This window comes from Pinus tabuliformis, chromosome 4_2, assembly GCF_031772625.1.
Source record: "Pinus tabuliformis cultivar Carrire ecotype Pingquan chromosome 4_2, CPIR1, whole genome shotgun sequence".
Classification (NCBI taxonomy): domain Eukaryota; kingdom Viridiplantae; phylum Streptophyta; class Pinopsida; order Pinales; family Pinaceae; genus Pinus; species Pinus tabuliformis.
In genome coordinates this window covers 831,217,282-831,239,606 of record NC_142304.1, presented here as the reverse complement: position 1 = coordinate 831,239,606, position 22,325 = coordinate 831,217,282, and positions in this window count along the sequence as shown.

The window sequence follows — 22,325 nt, the reverse complement described above, 5'->3', positions numbered from 1 at the left end:
CTTGTAGGGCTTGGTGATCTGCAATCCAAGTTGTTCCATCACAGCTAAGGGCATGAAGTTATGCGAGACTTCGGAGTCCAACATGTAGTTATGCAATAATAGGTCATGGATTACCAAGGTCACATAGAAGGGTGCAGTGGAAGGATCAAGTTCTTCAACACAAGGCCCAAAAACAACCATTAGTCTTTCTTCTTGAAGGTTTAAACATTAATGGGTCGGTGTTGAGGTTAATGGAAGCATGAACTAAGAGACTTGAACTTTATAAGTGGGCTACTTTATAATTTCAATAATATGAACATGAATATTTACCTTTTCGATTTTCTTCTTAAGATTGAATGCAGGTTGGGCTTTCTCTACACCTCCTGGCTCTGCTTCTCTTTCCTTATCACTGGCAGTTTTTAGCAAAACAAGTGCCTTCTTTTCTGTGTGTTCTTCGGAGCTATTGCATTCCTTATTTGAGGAGACTTTTACCTTGGATGAGTCTGGATCCATATTACCTTTCCCTTTATCTGGCACTGGGGGAATATCTTGGAGAGAAATTCCCTCTTGTTGTTCTGGTTCCCTTGACCTCTTTCTTAAAGATCTTAGATCATACCTTTGGTGTAGTTGTACTTGCTTGAAATCCACAATTGTTTAATAATCACCTATGTCCTCCTCGTTTGTTGCTACTTCTCACGCAAGTAGTATCTTGAGGAGGCTTTATCTCGCCAGGCAGGTTATTATACTACTTATTGAACCTTTTTATGAATTCTAAAATATCCTCTTCTGGCTTCTTTTTAATAGAATTGAACTCTGTGAGGACATACTCATGATTTCTCTTTTCACCCCACTTTTGTGTGAAATATTTTTCGAGTTCCTCCCAGTTAGTGATGGAGGCATCGGAAAGGGCTTTAAACCATTTTCTTGCTTCTCCATCAAGGGATTGTACAAAGAGTCTCAGGACCACATCCAATTGTTCACATTTAGATTCTTAGCAAAAGCACAGAAGGTTTCAATGCGTCTCTCTGCAGTGCTTTCATCCTCCCCATTGAACCTAGGCAAAAGCATTCGGTAGTCCTGAGGCATATCACTTAGAGGTTGAGGTAAATCAAGAGGGGCATATTTATTCAGTAAGAAACCCGAAACAACCATCTGAATTAATGGAGGGGGTTGAGATTTGCAGGAGGAACTTGGGCCAAAACCACAATGGTTGGAGTGGCTAGACTGAGAGCAGGGTATGTAAGGATCCTAGGAGCAAATTTTGAGCAGTGAACGTTAACGGGTTTGGAGTTGGATGAGGGAGCTTCAAATAATGATGAGACAGTAGCATAGGTAGTAGGGGCTTTCTCCTTCCAGACTCTCCTGAAAATTAATTTCTCTAGGTCATATACAAATGGGTTCTGCTTAGAGGTATTTGAGCGAGTGTGAGGCTTTCTCAAAGGCGGGATGATAAATGATAATTGGATTTTTGGAGTCGCCAAGGTGATGAGGATGCAATCAGAATGTCTTTGCTCACCTACACAAAGAGTGCTTAACTTGTCATATCCCAGGGGGAAAATCCTTCAATAAGTTCCTCGGTAATGGCGCCAAAATATGTTGTCGCTTCCAGAGAGAGCCTCAGATTGCTTACAAGACCAGTGCCTGGAACATCTAGATTTTGTATGTCTCATATGATTCTCGGGAAACTGGGGACATCACACACACACACACACACGTATATATATATATATATATATAATAAACATCTTGGGTTGGTTCATTCATCTAAAGGCATAAGCCATGCATTTCTGGTACTTCTTCACATATACGACTCACAGAAATATATGATAAACTAGTGGAGGCCGAGTAGTTCAAGGACCTACAGTTTAATAACCTTTGGCAAAGAAATGAGAGAGGATAAGGAGATAGAGTAACTCATCACATAGAGCTTGAAGCGTCAAGAATTCTACACTTATCACATAGAGCTTGAAGCCTCCAGAATTCTACACTTTTGAGCTAAAGGTAGACATAATGGATGAAAGAGGATGGGAGCGATGATTCATGGAGCACAATTTTAAATATATAATATCAAATATCCATACATGCACATGCATTAAAGAATCAATACAAATGAATCTGTAAGAACATATGAAGCCTTTCTAGCAGCTATGATTACATGAATTCAGAGAGGAAACATGAACATAATGGAATTTAACATAAGGATAACATACTATAGTACTCAAAGGAGGAATCACCACCATTTTCTTAATATTCTGAAATACGCATATCATAAAATCATATAGTCTTGGAAATAATATGTAGTTCTTTCTTTAGAATTATGAACCTTTGTGAAGTACTGCTTCCCCCTATTTATCTCGACAAGGGAGCATTAAATAGTAATTACAACAAAATATCTCAGTCGAGCCTCAGCTATCAGACTGACAAGCTGTCTCGGCCTGGGATGGCTCTCTGGCCCAAAAATGACTATAAAAATATTCAATAAATGGCGACACATTACAAGATAATAAAAAACAAGTCAATCAAGCAGATGAAAATGCCATCTCTATGCACATCCTTGTGATTTCCCTTGCTTCAGGTTTTTGCTTGCCCACGGTCTGGCCTCCTGTGCCACCCAGTTGATTCCCGTCGCTTTTGGATTTAATGCTTAGATCATTCGTTCTTCAAAATTGGGAGTGGTCAACTATCAGTTTAATGCCACAGTTTAGAAGCAGAGGACACCTGGGCGGTACTTCATCTTCCCTTTGTATGGAGCACCATGTTGGATAATCTAGTCCTCCCAAACTTCCATGTCTTCATTTACTCTATCAGCGTCGACCCTGGTTTCGTGTCACAAGGGGTCTTTCTCGGTCAACCCATGCCGATTTTGAATGTTGCATCTCCTTTCTTAAATGCCTCCGTTGCCGACCCACCACACCTTTAATGTTTTGCGTTAATTTATCATAGAGTTATCGAATTAGGGTTTTCCATTAACGGTCCTTATGGGATAAGACATTCCGATCTCCTTTAGCTCGTTTTGCTTCATGTGACCGGTGGCTACGACCAAGATTTTAGTCCTTGGGTGTTAAGACCTTTAGGCTCGTGACTGTGAAGCTCGACCCTTTTTTAAACAGGATCCCACTTATCGATGATTTCTGAAGCTTGCCTATGGTGCCTCCCCTTGACACTTGCAATCGTCGATATGCGAGGGTTGGGCCCACCCAGGATATTACCTTTGTTTGCTTTGTTTGATGACCGTGATGTTGGATATATGCCGAAAAATACCCTCGCCATCCCACTAAGCGGAAGCGAAATAGACATTTTAATGCTTGTTGATATGGGTCGTTGATCCATGCATGTTGGTATCGCAATCGCAATATAGGAGAGGATCGTTTTACCACATTTCATAGTGCCTGTTGATTGTCCGGACACAAAACTTCCACAAGGCATGATACATCAAATATCACATCTGGGACCAAGACTCGCATATCGCCATCTGAAAGGAAAAATGGGCTTTAACACAGATTTATGGTAATTTACGATGCTCTGGACATGACGGTTTATAGAATGTATCACATAAAATATTGCATCCCAGAGGGTTCTCGCACATCACAATCGCAAGTTGGAAGGGACTTCGGCGAAGGAAGGACTTTGACATGTGTGATCCCTAATTGTGATATCGCAATTGGGGGGAGAATTATTGCAATCGGCGAGAAGGAGTGGTGATGGGTGGATATGGCAATTGACGGGGAAACTTTGCGATATGCGATATCGGCGAAGGAGGGATTCCATCGCAATCGATGAGAAGGAGTGGTGACGGGTGGATATGCATCACAAAAAGGGAAGGGGCCAATAATGATTATGGTTTGTGGGTCTCGATGCTTAAAAAGGGCTTTGGGATGATCTTTGAATGTTTTAAAACATTTCAAAGGGGAATGGAAAAGACAGCTACAATTGGATATACAAAGGGATTTCTGCTAGAGTTAAAAATGGGTCACTATGGCTAGAGTTTAAAAAACAAAGGAAAAATTGGGTTTGTGCAAGACATGGTTTTAAGAGAATATGGAAATTTCTCCAAAACAATTTAAACTAGACATGTTCTTCCTCCTTTAATCTCCAACTTGCAAAGCACAACAACCTCTTTGTACAACTAGAACTCTCTTTTAAGAAGGTGACAACAGTACCCAAGCTCCACTAAATGTGATGATGAACCTTTTGATAGAGTATGAGGTTGTCCACTTCTCGTATCGTGTGCCTTGAGTCTCCACTATCAATAATTCAAGCATTGTCATCATCAAGTGTACTTGTAAGTGCATCAAATAATCCTTCACTCTTGACTCTTCTAGTTAGATTGTAGATAACTCTTAACCAAATCTTCCTGCAACTTTCAATAGGTTGAGTCCCTTATTCAAATAGCTTTCCATTGAGAGAGTGATATTCCTTTTAATACTTCCTTCCTTCCCTCAATTGATAGCCAACAAAGTGATCTTCAAATATTCCTTCCTTTACCTTAGCTCTAAAATCATGTTGAGAAATTAATGCTTGTAATAATTAGGTTTTTTATTCCTCTTTCTTGATAATTACTTGTGACGTGTGTTGGCTACTTTTACTTCTTTATTATGTTATCTTTCATCAAGAAATTATCAAATCAAAAGTGCATGAAGATAAAAAATACAAGATGTGAAGCAGGTAAGTTCCCTCTGCGGACAGAGGCAACCCCTCTAGCCCTAGAGTGGGTCTAGTCACAACAAGAACAATATCAAAGAAAATTCCCTTAGATAGTTAATTTCATGAAGGCCTACCTTCAAATCCTCGTTTGATGAAGTTCTCATTATGTTGCTCCAGCTCTCTTCTAATCACTTTTGTACCTGAAACAACATACAGAGAACAACAACAAACATAATAGAATACAACAAAATTGATCCACTTAAAGGGTAAAGGAACTTCAAGCTATCAGTATGCAATTTTGACATAATATATAGGAAATAAACCATTGATTTGTATTAATATGAACTGAAGTAAAACTTACAACCATGCCTTGACGTTGTAGGTCTCCTTGAAGGGTCTTATCAGCATGTCTTTGCAAGCATTCACTCATGAATTCTCTCCCAAGAGGATGAATAACTCTCTCTCCTACCTAAAAGGAAAAATTATGATGCTAGAACACTCATACAATCAAGCCAAATCCACATAAAACGATCCCAGGCTAAGTTACATTAGAATCTACTTCCAAACTCTAGCAAAACTCTCTCTCCTAGCAGATCTAAGTTATGAAGGAGGTATTTATAGGAGGAGGAACCTCCATAAAAGATGGGAGAAAGATATTATCCCTTTGGGAGGTTCCACAAAGGGTGGAACAACCATCCCAAAGGAGAGAGTCGAGCTCATCTGATCCAACAACCAACCCTAGGACCGCCATTCAAAAGCTTCGACAATTTGTTAAAAACAAACTCGCCAAAAATAGCTCGTCACGAGTGAAACACGGGAACAGGGCGACGACGTCGCTAGGCTTAGTTCAATCTTGGCCATCTTCGCGAGTGGAATAACAGATGACCTGCGACGACCCAAAAACGGAGGTTAAAAAGGGTCTGCTCTAGGAGTAATGAATTAAGGTATTCTTCCTGATATGACAAGGAAGACACTGACACATATTTTGCAACATGACACAAAGCAGATGTCAATAACACGGAATGACAGCGTCCGGGATCAGGGAATACGGGGTCGGTGACAAAATACTATGTAACAGATGCCCCCTAAAGCATGAAGGCCGAGAGAGTGGGAGGGGTGAAATGCTTTACGAATCCATAACTGAAACAAAACACCATTATGAAGAACCTGCAACGCAAGTAATACTAATATCTCTGATACATAAGTACATAGTGAAAGGAAATACGTGTGCATAAGGCATGGGCGCAGCTATCCAGAAGATAAACATAAATGATCTTTGGTATGGACGCAGCCATCCAATCAAAAGGACCATATAAAAGACTCAGGTATGGTCGCAGCCATCCAATCAAAAGAGTCATGTATACAATCATGAACCAATCCGCACAACCTGGACTTGTGTAATATGAGCCCAGGGTCTTGAATCCCAACCGGATCAAGGTACAAATCCTAATATGCGAATAGATGTGCTGAAGTCGAGCATACTAGAAAATCGCTTGATTACAGATCAATCATGTAAATCGTTAACAAGTGCGAGAGAGACCACCAGTAATGTCAATGGTTCTCAAGGTGAAGAATGATCTGAAGTCGAACACCCGTGAAATCACCTGATCAAAGGCCAATAATGAAAGCACGTCATCGAATGCGAAGAACTTGCCATTAAAGAATGCAAGCTCCAAGGTACCAGAAAGGAGTCTCTAAATCAACTTCCCAGATAATGAGCTGAAGTCGACAGGAAGCGATCGGTCGAAGGAGGGCCATAATGTTTCCCACATCATCGACGTGAGACAAAGGAACAAGATGAATGTGGATGAGACATAGAATCTGAAGAAGGTGTGTAAGGATACATGAGACATAAAATCTGAAGAAGGTGTGTAAGGATACAAATTACAAAAGGATTAAGCTCTTGAACATATCGGTGACACGACTCCGGAGTTTGGCAGCATTTTGGTACCAAGGGATCAAAGGTCATGATGATGTAGCAAGGATCAGATGGAATGAGGCAAAATTGATAACCCAAACCCGGAAGGGCAACGATAAAGTGAGGATATCCCAACCCAACACGAAGTAGAAAGAGTGTCGATGTTCAAGAGTGACAAGTTGTTGTAATAATTAATACAACCGATGGAGTAATTCCAAATTTTCCCCCACCATTTCTGGCGAGTACCCCAATTATTTTTGAAACACAAGCTTGAAGGGGATAGCATATGCTTGTAATATAAGTTTGTCCTTCAGACAAATCCGACTTAGTAAATTTTAACGAGCCATAGGAAGGAGAAGCTTGGTCTCGTCATGATGACAATTCCAATGTCGTCAGGGTTTAACGAGTCTGACATAGGAAAAAATCGGAGTCTTTTCATATTTAGAGAGTTTGAAAAAGACACAGAAAAGAAAACTCCAAAGGTCCCTTTTCGTAAATTTGTCCCTCGAATCCGAAAAGGTAGAAAACAATACCCAAGGGAACTTATTGACCATGATAGATCAACGTATACCTTTTTCGTAAATAATCTATCCCAGTCCGTAAAAGGGGTAAACTTATACTGGGTAAATGTCATTTCGAGAGTATGAAAAGAGCTTAAAGAGGACTCCACTTTGAGGAACGAGTGGTGTCTAGGATAGCAACTCATTTTGGTGATGTTGGAGCTTCTAAAAACATGTTGATTTATGTGAAGAGGCTGGCTAATAAGACCACTCATTGCAACTGTTCCTAAAAAAGGATAAAACAACCAAGTGAAAGCGTATCATCAAACAAGTAGATAGTGATGATGGAAGGAGAAAAACCAAGGCTCATCTGATGGAAGAGGTTGATAGAATGGCAATCACAGGGGTTAAAATGGAGATGGGTTCATTTTTACACAAGCTTGAACCATAACAAACTATGCTTGAATTTAGTTTCATGTTTACACAAGCTTGAAATGAAAAAATATTCTTGGATTCAGTTTCATTTTTATACAAGCTTGAAATGAAGAACTATGCTTGAGATTGGTTTACATGCCCCCAACATGATGAAAGGGAGAGTCTCATGCAACTAGATGGAAGTCACTGTGGGTGATTCCCTTCACATAACCTACAGTGAAACTTAACTTTTCCACTAGGTGCATGCCCCGCAAGCTTCATTACATTCACCTAAGTAGACTACTCGTGGCTATCAGGTGGATGGAATGAAGGTTCATTTACGAGATCAAGTGAAAGACTCAACTGGGATTTTACGAGATCTAATCAAAGACTTGAATTGGAACTTTGCTCTAGGGGACCTTGTTTCATTCTTTAATGTGCTTGACACAAGACAAGGAACTATTCTCATATCCTTGGTTTCATTTTTTAACGAGGTTGACACAAGAAAAGAACTATCCTCATCACCCCTTGTTTCATTTTTTAACGAGGTTGACACAAGACCAGGAACTATCGTCGTGACCCCTTGTTTCATTTTTTAATGAGGTTGACACAAGACAAGGAACTCTCCTCATCTCTTGTTTCATTTTTTAATGAGGTTGACACAAGACCAAGAATTATCCTCATACAATTGTTCATGGACCATATGAGAACATGGCTCCCAAGAGGTCTTCACTAGACGAAAGGACCGCACTCCGGGAGGAATACATGTCATTTGGTACCAAATACAGATCGGGTTCCAATGCCCCCAGTACATAATGCACTATACCATCTGGGTGAGCATCAGCAGATGCAGAGACGGAACGAGTAGCCACATAATTGACCTGTGGCGGGGAAGGTACTGCTTGCAAACTAGAGGTGATAGGGGACGATGGTTTCAAAAGGAGACACCTGGTGACCAATGAAAGACAGTTGATCAATATTCACAATTCTTCCTTCGCGTGGGAAACAAACCACACGGAAAAGTGAAGAAACAAGAGCTCCCATGACATACACATAGTCGCGTCCAAGGAGGAGATTGAAATCTAATGGTCCTTGGACTACCATCATGTCTATATAGACGGTCTTTCCTCTCAAAGTAATAGGGAACTTCAGAAGGATCCCTAAGGGTTGACTGGTTCCTCTGTTGAAATCCAACAAATTCTAGGTGACAAGCACAAGTTGTGGGGAACCCAAAGCTTGCCAAGTAGTAGAAGGCACGATGTTAACAGATGAACCTTCATCTATTATAGTGCCAGGTACTACCATATTATAGGTTTGTATTGTGATCTAGAAAGGCACATAAGATGGGAGGCGGAAAGCAGTCAATGGACCCCAATCGAAAGAGACGACATAACTACTTGGTGGGGGTATCATATGATTACCATCATGCTCTGCAGGAATAGAAGAAGCACTCTCCCGAACAACTGGGATGGTAGGTTCACTCTTCAATTCATGAGAATCTAAGGAGACAAGAAGAACATGAGTAGTAAGATCACTACGCTCTTCCGGAACAGAGTAAGCAACTGGTGGCAGAGCCAAGTCAACACTCTTTTCAACCAATGGTTGGTCGAGAACAGACACAAAAGAGTCTCGCTCAGGAAGAGCAGGACGGGAAGAGATGAACCCAAGTCAATCTCTTTACCAACCGGGAGAGGGTTAGAAGAAAGCCTATGATAACCAATAGGGAGTTGGGGTTGAGGAGCTATAAGGTTTCCAAAACTTTGGAAGCTTTATCCATAAGAGGGAAAAGGTGAAGAATATGCTCTCCTTTCACATAGCCTACATGGGAATCTAATCTTCCCTTTCTGCTTACCATCACTAGCCAAGAGTGGAGCATCGACATGATCCCCAGAGGTCGATGGGGATGGTCGATCCAGATTTTGAGACCATACCTCTAAGACTCTGGGAATTCTAGGACAGTCTTGGAGGAGATGATCACCCTTACACATCTTGCAAGGGAATCTGACCTTCTGTGGAGGAACAGAAGGTTTGCCTATAGGAGGTGCATTTGGAGTAACATCTGCACGGTCAGCCTCTTGCTTAGTTGACTTCTTCTTCTTCGTCTTCTTCTTCTTATTTGTAGCCTCTTGGTTACTAGATTTGAAACTTTCACCAGGCGAAATAGAAGAGGTAGGTGAAGAAATAGGGGAAGAAGACGAGGGGTCAACCTTAGAATCATCGTGACGTGATTCGAATGAAGGAGATGGCGAGGCAGGAGTTGGCACACTTGGGATCACCGAGGTCGAAAATAACAAGACAGGTAAACCAATGGTTAACCCAGGGAGGGAAAACGTTGCCATATAAGGAGCACCAGTGATTCCAAAAGAAGGAAAAGGACCAGGATTCCCTTCTGAGGGGAAACCTTGACGGATGGACTCCAGAAATGTTGCCATTGGAATCGACTCTAAAGAATTACTAAGGAAGATAACTTTCACCAGGAATATTTCATGGGAAGTTAATTTGAGAACACTGAAACAAAACTTTGCCTTTTCATGTTTTAAGAGTCGAGAAAAGGATGAAAGGTGACTCTATCACTTCCAAATGGAAAGGAGTTTGAAAGGACAAGTTCTCGAATGATCTTTTAAGTTTAATGAGTCAAAAAGATCAAATGACTACTCTGGAACTCTAGGAAAAAGGTTTACCAGACAAATCGTAAAACTACATATACACCTTGGTAGTAAAATGAAAGAGAAATGACCAAGGACTTCCCATATGGCAGCTAATCTTCCCGAATGTTGTTTTTGGTGCGTTACGATTCGTAAGGTGGCAAACTCGGCTTCCTATGGATAACAGGATTGCAACCTAGTGGGGTCTCCCATCATATACACGACGATACAAGGAGCACAAGTCCGTACTAGCACTTATCGAATCACAAAAGGAGGAATCACCCAACCTTAGTGAAAACAACAGCCACTAGGTTTAAAGACGCTGGAACACGTCTCTAGCCTAGACCTCTAGATATATGAGCGTTAAGTTCCAATGCATTTTTGGATTAATTCGATAAATTTTAGTAGTTTATCTTGAATTAGATCTCAGTTTCAAGGCCCTACCGAATGTATCTTCAAAAACTCCTAGAATGCAACTAAATGAGTAAAGAAACCATTTCTTTTCAATGAAGAACTAACTAAAGAGAAGCGAGAGGTTCATTTCAAAGCAACAAACAAGCAAAAGCAAGAATAGTACTTTTCGTTATTTCGCAAGCAAACCAATCAAGAGGAAAGAGAAATGCTTCTACCTTTCACTAACTTGCAAGCAATCTAATTAAGAAAATGAAAAATACATCCTTTGCTTTTCAACTTCTAAATGTCAAGAATTTACTAATGCAAAAGATTTTTCTCATTTCCTAATGCAAAATGAATGCGATATTTTGTTTTTTCGAATAGATGACAAGCAACCAAATGCAAAACTCAAAACAATGCTAGTTTTAATTCCTTTTCAAATGAAATCATTTAATAAGTAAAGAGAAACATTCCACTCAGAAACTAATCAAAGACTTAAAACAATATGTTTCTTTTTGCAAAAACTTGAAAGATTTCTAATTGACCGGGAAGCAATGTGATCTATGCCAAAGTGATGGAAGGAAACCAAACAAACAAGACTTGAAAGTTTTGATAACCAAACGTCACATACCAATCAGGAAGATGAAAGAACAATCAATAAGGAAAAGCCTCAAACAAAGCAAGGGATCGCTTCAAACATAGCTCAAAGGTCCAAATGAACAAGCAACCCAAGAAAAAGCTAATGCTTCAAAAAACCGTAAGGTGAACAGGTCACACAATTCAAAAGGATAAATCTCAAATAATTTGACACACAATAAATAGGCAGAAGACAAGCTCAGAAGGATAGGACACACTGGCCAATAAGCAAATAGAACTTCAAAATGAAAACCTACAGGAATCTTCGCGAGTGTCAAACTGACCACCTGCTCCGACATTGAAAATTTGCACCCCCTTAACTAGCAACTTGCAACGTCGTCACAGAAGTACACCAGAAAATAGTGTCGAGCGTAACTCAAAGCTCGTCGCGACTATGAGGCGATTTAATCGCACCAAACAGTAGAAAGTGCAACTAATTAAATAGAGCAGACACGACTATCATCGCGACTGTCATAAAATAAAAGGTGACGACCCCAAATCAAAAGAAAATTTTAAAAATTCAGCTGAGGAAAGGCGAGACCGATGACTTATGATAGAGGGAAGACTACCATGAGTAGTCAAACAACCCACAATATGGAGAATTCTACCCAAAAATTAAAGGAGACAATAAACAAGCAAAGCAAAATCAAATCAAGAGACAAAAGACACAACTCCCCAGTATGGTCACCAACTTGTGAAGCAGGTAAGTTCCCTCTGCGGACAGAGGCAACCCCTCTAGCCCTAGAGTGGGTCTAGTCACAGCAAGAACAATATCAAAGCAAATTACCTTAGATAGTTAATTTCATGAAGGCCTACCTTCAAATCCTCTTTTGATGAAGTTCTCATTATGTTGCTCTAGCTCTCTTCTAATCACTTTTGTACCTAAAACAACATATAGAGAACAACAACAAACATAATAGAATACAACAAAACTAATCCACTTAAAGGGTCAAGGAACTTCAAGCTATCAATATGCAATTTTGACATAAGATATAGGAAATAAACCGTTGATTTGTATTAATATGAACTGAAGTAAAACTTACAACCATGCCTTGATGTTGTAGGTCTCCTTGAAGGGTCCTGTCAGCATGTCTCCGCAAGCATTCACTCATGAATTGTCTCCCAAGAGGATGAATAACTCTCTCTCCTACCTAAAAGGAAAAATTATGATGCTAGAACACTCATACAATCAAGCCAAATCCACACAAAACTATCCCAGACTAAGTTACATTAGAAGCTACTTCCAAACTCTATCCAAGCTCTCTCACCTAGCAGATCTCAGCTATGAAGGAGGTATTTATAGGAGGAGGAGCCCCCATAAAATATGGGAGAAAGAGTTTATCCCTTTGGGAGGTTGCACAAAGGGTGAAACAACCATCCCAAAGGACAGAGTCGAGCTCATTTGATCCAACAACCAAACCTAGGACCGCCACTTAGAAGCTTCAAAAATTTGTTAAAAACAAACTTGCCAAAAGTAGCTCATCGTGAGTGAAACACAGGGACAAGGCGACGACGTCACTAGGCTTAGTTCAATCTTGGCCATCTTCGCAGGTGGAATAACTTATGACCTGCAACGACCCAAAAATAGAGGTTCAAAAGGGTCTACTCCAAGAGTAATGAATTGAGGTATTCTTCCTGATATGACAAGGAATACACTGACACATATTTTGCAACATGACACAAAGCAGATTTCAATAACACGGACTGGCAGCGATCAGGATCAGGGAATGCGGTTCAGTGACAAAATACTGTGTAACACAGGGGACACAAGATGTAGGCACTTAGCCAGGGAAAAAACCATATAAAGGGGAAAACCCGGTCAAACTCTTCCTCTAGTAGATTCAAATAAAGATGAGACAATCCAAGACTCTTTTGACCTAGACAAGGACCTCCTCCAGTCACCAAGCCAACCCTTCCTTCAAGTAGACAAACTCTGCCAAATCCTCCAAGTGTCAACTTCTCAAATACTGCTTCAAACCAGAATTTTGGCCCCCCAACAACAAAAGTTCAAACCTACCGTTACTGCAGAAATTTCGGCCCTTGCAACTTGCCCAGAAACCCTAGAAAACTCGCATGTGTGAGAGAGAGAGATGCTCCAAACTTTGATTTTACTTCTTCCTTGAATTATGTCTTATTTCTTGCAATTCACTCTTCTTTTTTGTCCTCTTTCTCTTGAAGATCGAACTTGTTTTGTGGGTGCTCCAAATAAGTCGAACTGTCTCTATTTATGCTACTTCCATAGGGTCAAATACCCTCTAACTTAGTTGATTTTTCCAAGAAAGGGCTGACTTGGAGGAGGGGTAAAACGATTGTTTTGACTCAAAAATAAAATTATTTACATGATACAAAAGCCCAAGGAGAGTTTAATAAATGTGACAAATACTCTTTTGACTCAAGACAAAACCTAAAAGTCTTAAATGGAGGCTATCACCTAGAAAAAATAAAAGAGCATGAAACTCATGCTTCAAAGATATTTTTTTACAATAAAATTTATTTTTCTTTTACTTTTGACAAATACATTACATCATGACTCAAATACAATTATGAAGACTGACACTAGTTACATTCTTCAATAGTCATGAGATTCCTCATGGTTTGAGAGAGATGTTCAATCAAATTTGGTGCCCCCCTCTTATGGTCAAAGTCCCCAAAAAGAGATGATATGGTGGTTTATCACTGGCTAGAATAATGCTCAAGTCATGAGGATAAAAAGGTATTTTAATAAGAATTAAATCAAATTTTATAATGGTAAAAATACCTTGAGGAGGGACTCAAAATTTTAATTCTTTAATTCAAATCAGATTCATGGTGTAATTCAGCCTAAAATAAAGAAAAGTTTTTTTTTTGCTCCAAGAAATTTGAATTTTCAAAATTCAAATTCCCCCCAAAAGGCAAGTGGTCTGACCTTCCTAAAGACTCTCAGATTCTATAAATAAAGGTATGCTATCTTTCCAAAATACATATAACTTCTATTCAGATAAAAGGAATTAGTCTCTAGAATGCTTCGGCGCTGTGGAGCAACAAGTCATCTTAAGGAGCCCCAAATTTTTGTGAAGTTTGGATGTGTTTCTATGTACAAAAATTGTTAGAGATTAAGGAGTTTGGTTATTCTTATTTTCTTTTAGGGATTTAAGGTCTTGTTATGTTTTTCTTGAGAAGCAATATTTTTGGGCTACAAATATTGTTGATTTTAAAGATCAACCCAAGTTCACCCAACGACATTACTAAGATGATTGAACAATGATAATTTTTTACCCCTAGGGCACACGAAATTTGAAGCAATTATCTTGAATTTTAATGTTATGAATGGGTTGGATTTCGTTGAAAGTTATTGAGGTTGTTTAAGGTCTGCTCATCTCTTCTCAAGGTCATTCTAAAGTCTTCTTTACCGCTGCAATCTTTGGTACCTTCAAGGGCATGGATCCCAGGCAAGTTTTTTTTAGTTTTCTTGGATAAAGGAACTGATTGAGGGTCTGAGGCCATTCAAACTTCTCATTAGGACACATCTGAATCAATTTGTGGGCTCATTCATACTTAGATACGAGAGCATCTAATTGGCCTTCAAGGAGCTTTCTTTTGGAAAGGATCCAAACCTTCCCATCCCTACAACAAGACCTTGATCCAAATTTTATGTGACACTTGTTCTATGTCGAGTTCTGAAGCATTATCTTTGTACTTGAGTATTTCTTTTTGGCCCTATGATATTTTCAATTCCTTGTGATCACAATCAAGTTTGAAGCAACATGTTCGTGAATAAGTTTGAATAGAATATAAGATGTATTGAAGCATGATCTTTGTAATGACCTAACCAGATTTGAAACTCTGTCTGATCATATAATTTTTGAGGTGTTTCCAATTTGCAAATTTGAATCATTGTAAGCCACAAACAAATCTAGGGTTGTATTCATTAACATTGAGGTAGTTTGTGGGTAGTCCAAAAGTTTCTCTTTCCTATTCAAGATCAACGGGCACACATTTGAAGTTCATGCATCTTCTCGCCTATAGTGAAGTATCAAAATTCAGGGTTTTGATTTGATTATTTATGACTGAGAATTGATAATGGTTGTGACATGTTCTTGTGTTATTGGATATTTTGGCACAATTCTCATTAACCTAAGCCTTGAGTCATTTACAGAAGTTGGACTTGATTCATAGTAATTAGTTGAACGTCATTAATGCATTACTTATATGGTTATATGAGGAAATCTTACCACTAGTCTTGAGAACAGTCTTGAAGGCAAGGGCATCAACAAATCAAAGGCATTATTACTTCAGGTACAATAGTAGCACACCTATTTCAACACATCAAAAGTATGAGTTAATTGAAGAGTACTTTCTCATTTGTATGCAAGAAGCAGCTTGATAGATTGGTTGCACATCCGGAAGATACATTAGCAGTTTTAAGATAAGGAACACAATTTGTCAATGATTCAATTATGAATAGTTAGTAGACAACCAATAGTTTTGAAAGTTGGCAAATCATTGTACATATGGAACATTTTTCAGCAGTGAAGAAACTTCATTTGTTCTTGTAAGTAGGGTTTGATGATGTTGTTGTTTGGCTGTTGACCAAGAGTTTGTATTCATTAGAAGTTGATGTATTGCTAGTATGTTGAGTATATGCATTATATCACCATTGATTTGTTAGGGTAATATAAATAGGGTTTGACTTAATATGCCAATACAATGATGCAAGGGATGTTGGTACAATATTGACGTATATGCTACTGTTGAATTAGGGTTTACAAAATCTGTTGAGTAGGGTTGTTAGCATGTGTGGGCAACTGATAAAGTCAGGGTTTGCAATGCCTCTAACTTATATATTTAACTAGGGTATATGGTCAGATATTGGATGACATGTTGATACAACTTAAGCAGAAGATAACTAAACTAGGGTTTTGATGTACATATCGAGCATATGCATACTTAATTGAGCAGGGAATGTATTACAATGTATTGAGCTCAGGTGGATCTAGTCTGAAAATTGTGAAACATGATCTGCCGTGGTGAGTTGAAGGTTGGAGCCTTCAGGGACAGTGGCAACTTTCTGAGTAGGGTGGTAGGGTGGTGCAAGGCAGGAGAGTGGAGTCTCCTTCAGGTTAGAGCCCGAGAACACTTCAGGGCGGTAGGGTGTTGTTAGGCAGGTTGTAACCTGCACAAGGTATTGGAGCGTCCTTCTAGTTGGAGTTGGTAAACAAGGTGTTGGAGCATCTTTCAGGTTGGAGCCTGTAAACCAAGGTGTTGGAGAATATTTCCAGTTGGAGCTGGTAAACATGGTATTAGATTATCCTTCAAGTTGGAGCCTCTAAATTAGGGCATTGGAGCATCCCTCCAGTTGGAGTTGGTAAATAAGGTGTTGGAGCATCCTTTAGGTTGGATCTTGTAAACCAGGGCATTGGAGCTGGTAAATAGGGTGTTGGAGCATCCTTTCAGTTGGAGATAATAAATTTGGAAGTTGGAGCTTCCTAATTGATGTAAATTATTGAATACCTATATTAAGAAGCATTTAGTGGTTTTTCTCCCCGAAGAGTTTCACCTAAAAATCTTGTGTCTATCGTCTCTAATATTGTGCATTGTTGAATGGTGTTGTTGATTTATGTTGTTAATATGATGCTAATGTTAATTAATACTTTGTGAAGTTAAAAATTTAACTAATTGAAAGGAAATTTTGATTCACCCCCTCGTAGTATTTTCAACAACCTTATCCAAGCAAGGGTGCAACAAACTGATCCGGATTTAAACAGGAACGCAACAAATTACAGAGATAACCATGTACACAAAGATGCAGCGGAAATAATACTTCATTTCATTAATGGAAAATACTGAAATATGCTTACAAACAGAAATGGAAATAAACTAGCTAGGGCGATGGTAGCTTATCTCTGAGAAGAGATGTGATGGCTACATGCCTCTGAACTGTGTTACAATGAGGCTCGAAGGCCTATTTATTGTTGAGAAACAATGGAAAACCCTTCACATCCCGAAACCTAACCCTAGAAGATGAAACGCCAAATTGTGGGCCCCGTTTGGGTAAATTGGTACATCAATTTCCCGGGGTCGTAACTTTGGCATACGATCTCCGTTTGACGTGTACGATAGCTCGTTAGAAAGATCTATCCGAGAACTACCACTTTGGGAAGGGCAACATCGGTCTATAGACCGATGTTGCCCCCAGATTTCCCAAAAAACGTCGTTTAGGGCCTCAAAACGGCTCCGGAAGTTCAGGACCCGAAAAACTGCTAAAAATAGTAAACTGTGCTACAATTAAGGAAACTGAAAATGTTGAGAAGGACAATGGTGGGGGTCCAGGTGGACTCGGCAGGTGGCCACCAATATCCACCTGGATCATTCCTCCCCCCTTAGGAAGCAATGGTCCCCATTGCGTTGAGCTCCTCCATGAGATGAGGAAACTTCTGCTGAACCTGTTCCCTGGTGAGCCACTTGCCCTGCTGAAGGAGTTGGCCTGCTTTGACAACTCGATACAGTTGGATATTCTGTTGGCGAGTGTTCTTGATCTGTGTGTCCATGATCCAATCAGTTGCAGTTTGTTCCATGCAATCTGGATTTAATTCTGTGGGTTTGAGCTGTTCTGCAATGTCGGATGTGTCTAGCAATGGTGGAAAGTATGGCCGAAGGCGGTCCACATTGAACACTGGGTGCAGGCCAAGGAATGGGGGAATGCTGAGCTCAAATGCATTGTCTCCCATAGCCTTAGTAATGGTGTAAGGACCATATCGGAGTGGTCTCAATTTCCGATAGGCTCCAGTAAGGCGTTCCTTTTGCAAATGCAACCAGACTTTGTCGCCCACCTGAAACTTGTGTGGCACCCGATGTTGATCATGTCGCTGCTTGTACTTGGCATTTGATTTCTCAAGGATGTCATGGACCTGCTGGCGAATATGTTGGATGCGCTCAATGAAGCTGGTGGCCTTATCTGTTTCGGACTGGACATGAGCTGAATTCATGTGAGTAGCTGCAAGTGGCATGGCCACATCAATGGGGCATAGTGGCTGGAATCCCAAACCCACCTGAAAAGGGCTATGGCCAGTGGAGCTGTGAAGAGCTCGGTTGTAGCTGTGCTGAACGTAGGGGAGGCTCTCGTCCCATGTGCGTGGATGCTTTGAGTTATACATGCGCAGAATGTGCACAATCATCCTATTGACAACCTCTGTCTGGCCATCAGTTTGAGGATGGAAGGCTGTGGACTTCGTGAGTTTGGTGTCCAGCATTGACCAGAGACTGGACCAAAAGGTGCTGAGAAACCGACTGTCCCGATCTGAGATGATAGACTGTGGGATCCCAAAGTGCACCCACACTCGTTCAAAGAAGAGTTTAGCAGTGGCTTCTGCTGTGATATTCTTCTTGCAGGCCATCATAATGGCCATCTTTGAGAACCTGTCGACGACCACAAAAACACAGTCATTTCCATGCTTAGTGGAAGGAAGGCCTGACATGTAATCCATGGAGATGGATTCCCAAGGTCGACTAGGGGTAGGCAACGGGGTATAGAGGCCTTGCTTCTTAATGGTCGGTTTGGCAATGGCACAAGCAGTACATGATCGGATGTACTTCCCAACATCCTGTCGAAGATTCGGCCAATAGAAATAGTTTTGCAGTACTGCCACTGTTTTCTCGACCCCGAAATGCCCAGCAGCCCGACTGTAGTGTGCTTCCCAAATCATCTTGGCACGCTCGCTTGAAGGAACACAAAGGTGACCGAGGTGGCATAATAGGGCATCCTGGAGGTGAAAATCTGCAACCTGCCGACCCTCCAAGAGTGTCTGGTATGTGTGGCCGAATTCTGGGTCGCTTTTGTAGAGAAGTGGCCAATCAGAAGTCTCGTGCCCGCAAGAGTTGAGCACGGTGGTTAGCGCCATGATCGGTGGTCGACTGAGGCAATCTGCAACATTATTGGTGCTGCCCTTTTTATACTTGATATTCAAGTGAAACTGTTGCAGGTATGTAGACCACTTCTGATGGCGATCATTCTGCAATTTCCCTTGGGTCTGTATGAACTGCAGAGGTCGGTGGTCTGTGTGGATGACCGTTTCCTTCCCCAAAATGTAATGCTTCCATTGTCGGCAGGCCTGTACAATGGAATACATCTCTTTATCATAAGTGGGGTACTTCCGGACTGTGTCTGAAAGTGTTTCACTGTGATATGCCACTGGATGTCCATGTTGAGTAAGGACTGCCCCAATAGCATAGTCAGAGGCATCTGTCTCGACCTCAAATGGTTGTTGTAAATCTGGTAACGCGAGCACTGGTGCCGTGCAGAGGCGATCCTTCAACTCCCTGAATGCCTTCTGTTGAGATTCAGACCAAAAGAATTTTGCTTTCGCCCCGCCCTTGGTGACTTGACTCAAGGGCCAAGAAATATGAGAAAATCCCAACACAAACCTGCGGTAGAAGTTGGCAAGACCTAGAAAGCTGCGGAGCTCTGTTAGAGTGGTTGGAGAGGGCCAATCCCGAATGACTTGGACCTTGGCTGGATCGACATGCACCCCCTGTTCATCAATGATGTATCCCAGATACTGAACCTCGGTCATGCCAAAAGTGCATTTCTCCAAATTGGCACATAGCTTGTGTTGCCGCAGTGTTTGGAGAACCTGTCGGATGTGGTGGAGGTGCTCTTCCCAACTCTGGCTGAAGATCAGAATGTCATCCAAGTATACTACTACAAAGGAGTTGGTGAATGGCCGCAAGATGTCATCCATTAGCCTCATAAAGGTTGCAGGAGCATTCGTCAATCCGAAAGGCATGACCAACCATTCGAAGAGGCCCTCCTTGGATTTGAAGGCAGTCTTCCACACATCTGAGGGTTCAATTGGTACCTGGTGATATCCTGACTTCAGATCGATCTTGCTGAAATATTTCGCCCCCTTTAGTTGGTCTAGGAGGTCATCAATCCGCGGGATCGGGTACCTATTACGGACAGTGATCTTGTTCAGCGCCCGATAGTCAATACAGAGTCTCCACGTCCCATCCTTCTTCTGTACCAACACTATCGGGCTCCCACAGGGCGAAGAACTCGGACGGATGTGACCTTTCTGCAGGAGCTCCTGAATCTGCCTCTTGATTTCATTGTTCTCCAGAACGGAGCGCCGATAAATTGGTCCATTGGGTAGCGGCGCACCTGGGGTCAGATCGATGGAGTGCTTGACTTGACAGTGCAGAGGAACCCCTGCCGGGGAGGTGAAGATGTCTTCGTACTCCTCCACAATCTTGTCCATCTGTAGCTGCCGTGCAGAGGGACCCCGTTTGGAGGCCGCGGCCACTGTCTTCTTCTTCCCTTGAGGGCGTATCATCAGGAAAACAAATTTCCTGGTTTTGGAAATGATCTTACTGCATTGTTTTGCAGTAATCAAAGAGATGGCGGCAGGTGGTGCTACCTCTGGTATCCTGAACAACTTATTTCCCAATGTAATAATAACAGCACGGGGCCTTGATTCATACACAGCATGTCGCTTCCACAAGTATGGTTGTCCTAGTAATACATCACAAACTTCAAGGGGAGCAATGTCACACAATACCTCATCCGTGAAGGGCTTGATGTTGTATGGAAGGCGACACTGCTGGCTCACGCGAAGATCTCGCCCTTGGTGAAGCCACCCAATGGTGTATGGTTGTGGATGTGCTGTGGTCGGTAAGCCCAACCGCTTCACGACCTCTGCCGAAATGAGGTTCTTTTGACTCCCGCTATCAACAATGAACTGTATCGGGGAGCCCTTTACCCACATCTGGGAGTGGAAGAGACGCTCCTCCTCCTCTGGATCTTCGGGTTCATTTTTCTGGATCTTTGCGGTAGCAACAGTGGCGCTGGGATCCGCATCAATGATCTGCTTCCCTTTTTCATACCCCTTATCGGGTTCTGACTCAGAGTCGGAACATGCATCTGATTCTGAAACCTTTAGCTCAGCCACCAGTGACTGCTTGGCCCGACACTCACTTGTGTTGTGAGTGGAGCTCTTATGGAACTCGCACCATTTTCCAGTGTCCTTTCTCGGCTTCGCGGCGTTGCTCTTTGCTTGCAGCTTCGGCTGGTTGTCTTGGGCTGTCCCGCCTTGGCTTTGTCCTTTGTTCTGTGGTTTAGGGGCACCTTTCCCCTGCTTTGGATTCGCAGATCCAAAGTCTCGCTTCTTTTGTTTAAACTTCTGCTCGACCTTGACGGCATACCGGTATGCTGCGCCGAGCGAGGGGATGTTTAGGAACTGTATTTCTTCCTGGATGTACTTGTGCAGGCAGCCACGGTATTTGAGTATCAAATGTTGCTCCGAATCCTTGATACCCAACTTTGTGCGAAGGGTATGGAAAAGATTGGTGAACTCCGGCACGTCTTGGTCCCTTCCCTGCCGCAGCGTGGTCCACTTTATGTATTCATCCTCATAGCTTCCGACAGGGTAGTACTGCTCCTTGATGGCATCCCGGAACGAATCCCAGGTGGGTGCGGCTGAAAATAGTGAGCCAGTACTTTCATCCTTCTGCTCGCAGTAGGTTTCCCACCAGTCCTTGACGTGGGGGGCTGCTTTGAGAAGAGCAAAAACAATCTTTTCCCGACTCGAAAATTCATGAACAGAAAAATAACCCTCTAGCAGATTTAACCATTTATCTACGGCATCGGCGTCTATCTGACCCTCGAATATGGGGATTTCAAAATTAACTTGTACCTTAAAGGGTGTGGCGTTTCCAGAGGAGCTGCTGGAAGCCGATGCGCCGCTTCTGGGTAGCCGCTGAAGGATCTGCGCAAAGCTGTCCATCATCGCGTTCCGTTGTCGCTCGAGCGCTTCTTCGAGCAAGATTTTGATGGGATCTCCTGCCCCCTCGTCTTTCTTCTCGTCCGCCATGGGAGGCCGTCGGGATTTGCGAGGCTGGTCTTGCAAAGGTTCAACCAGTTCAAGCCCTAACTCCTTATATCCCGACCTTGTTGGGGACATGCAAAGAAAAACAGAGAAAAAACAGACCGCTCTGATACCACTGATCCGGATTTAAACAGGAACGCAACAAATTACAGAGATAACCATATACACAAAGATGCAGCGGAAATAATACTTCATTTCATTAATGGAAAATACTGAAATATGCTTACAAACAGAAATGGAAATAAACTAGCTAGGGCGATGGTAGCTTATCTCTGAGAAGAGATGTGATGGCTACATGCCTCTGAACTGTGTTACAATGAGGCTCGAAGGCCTATTT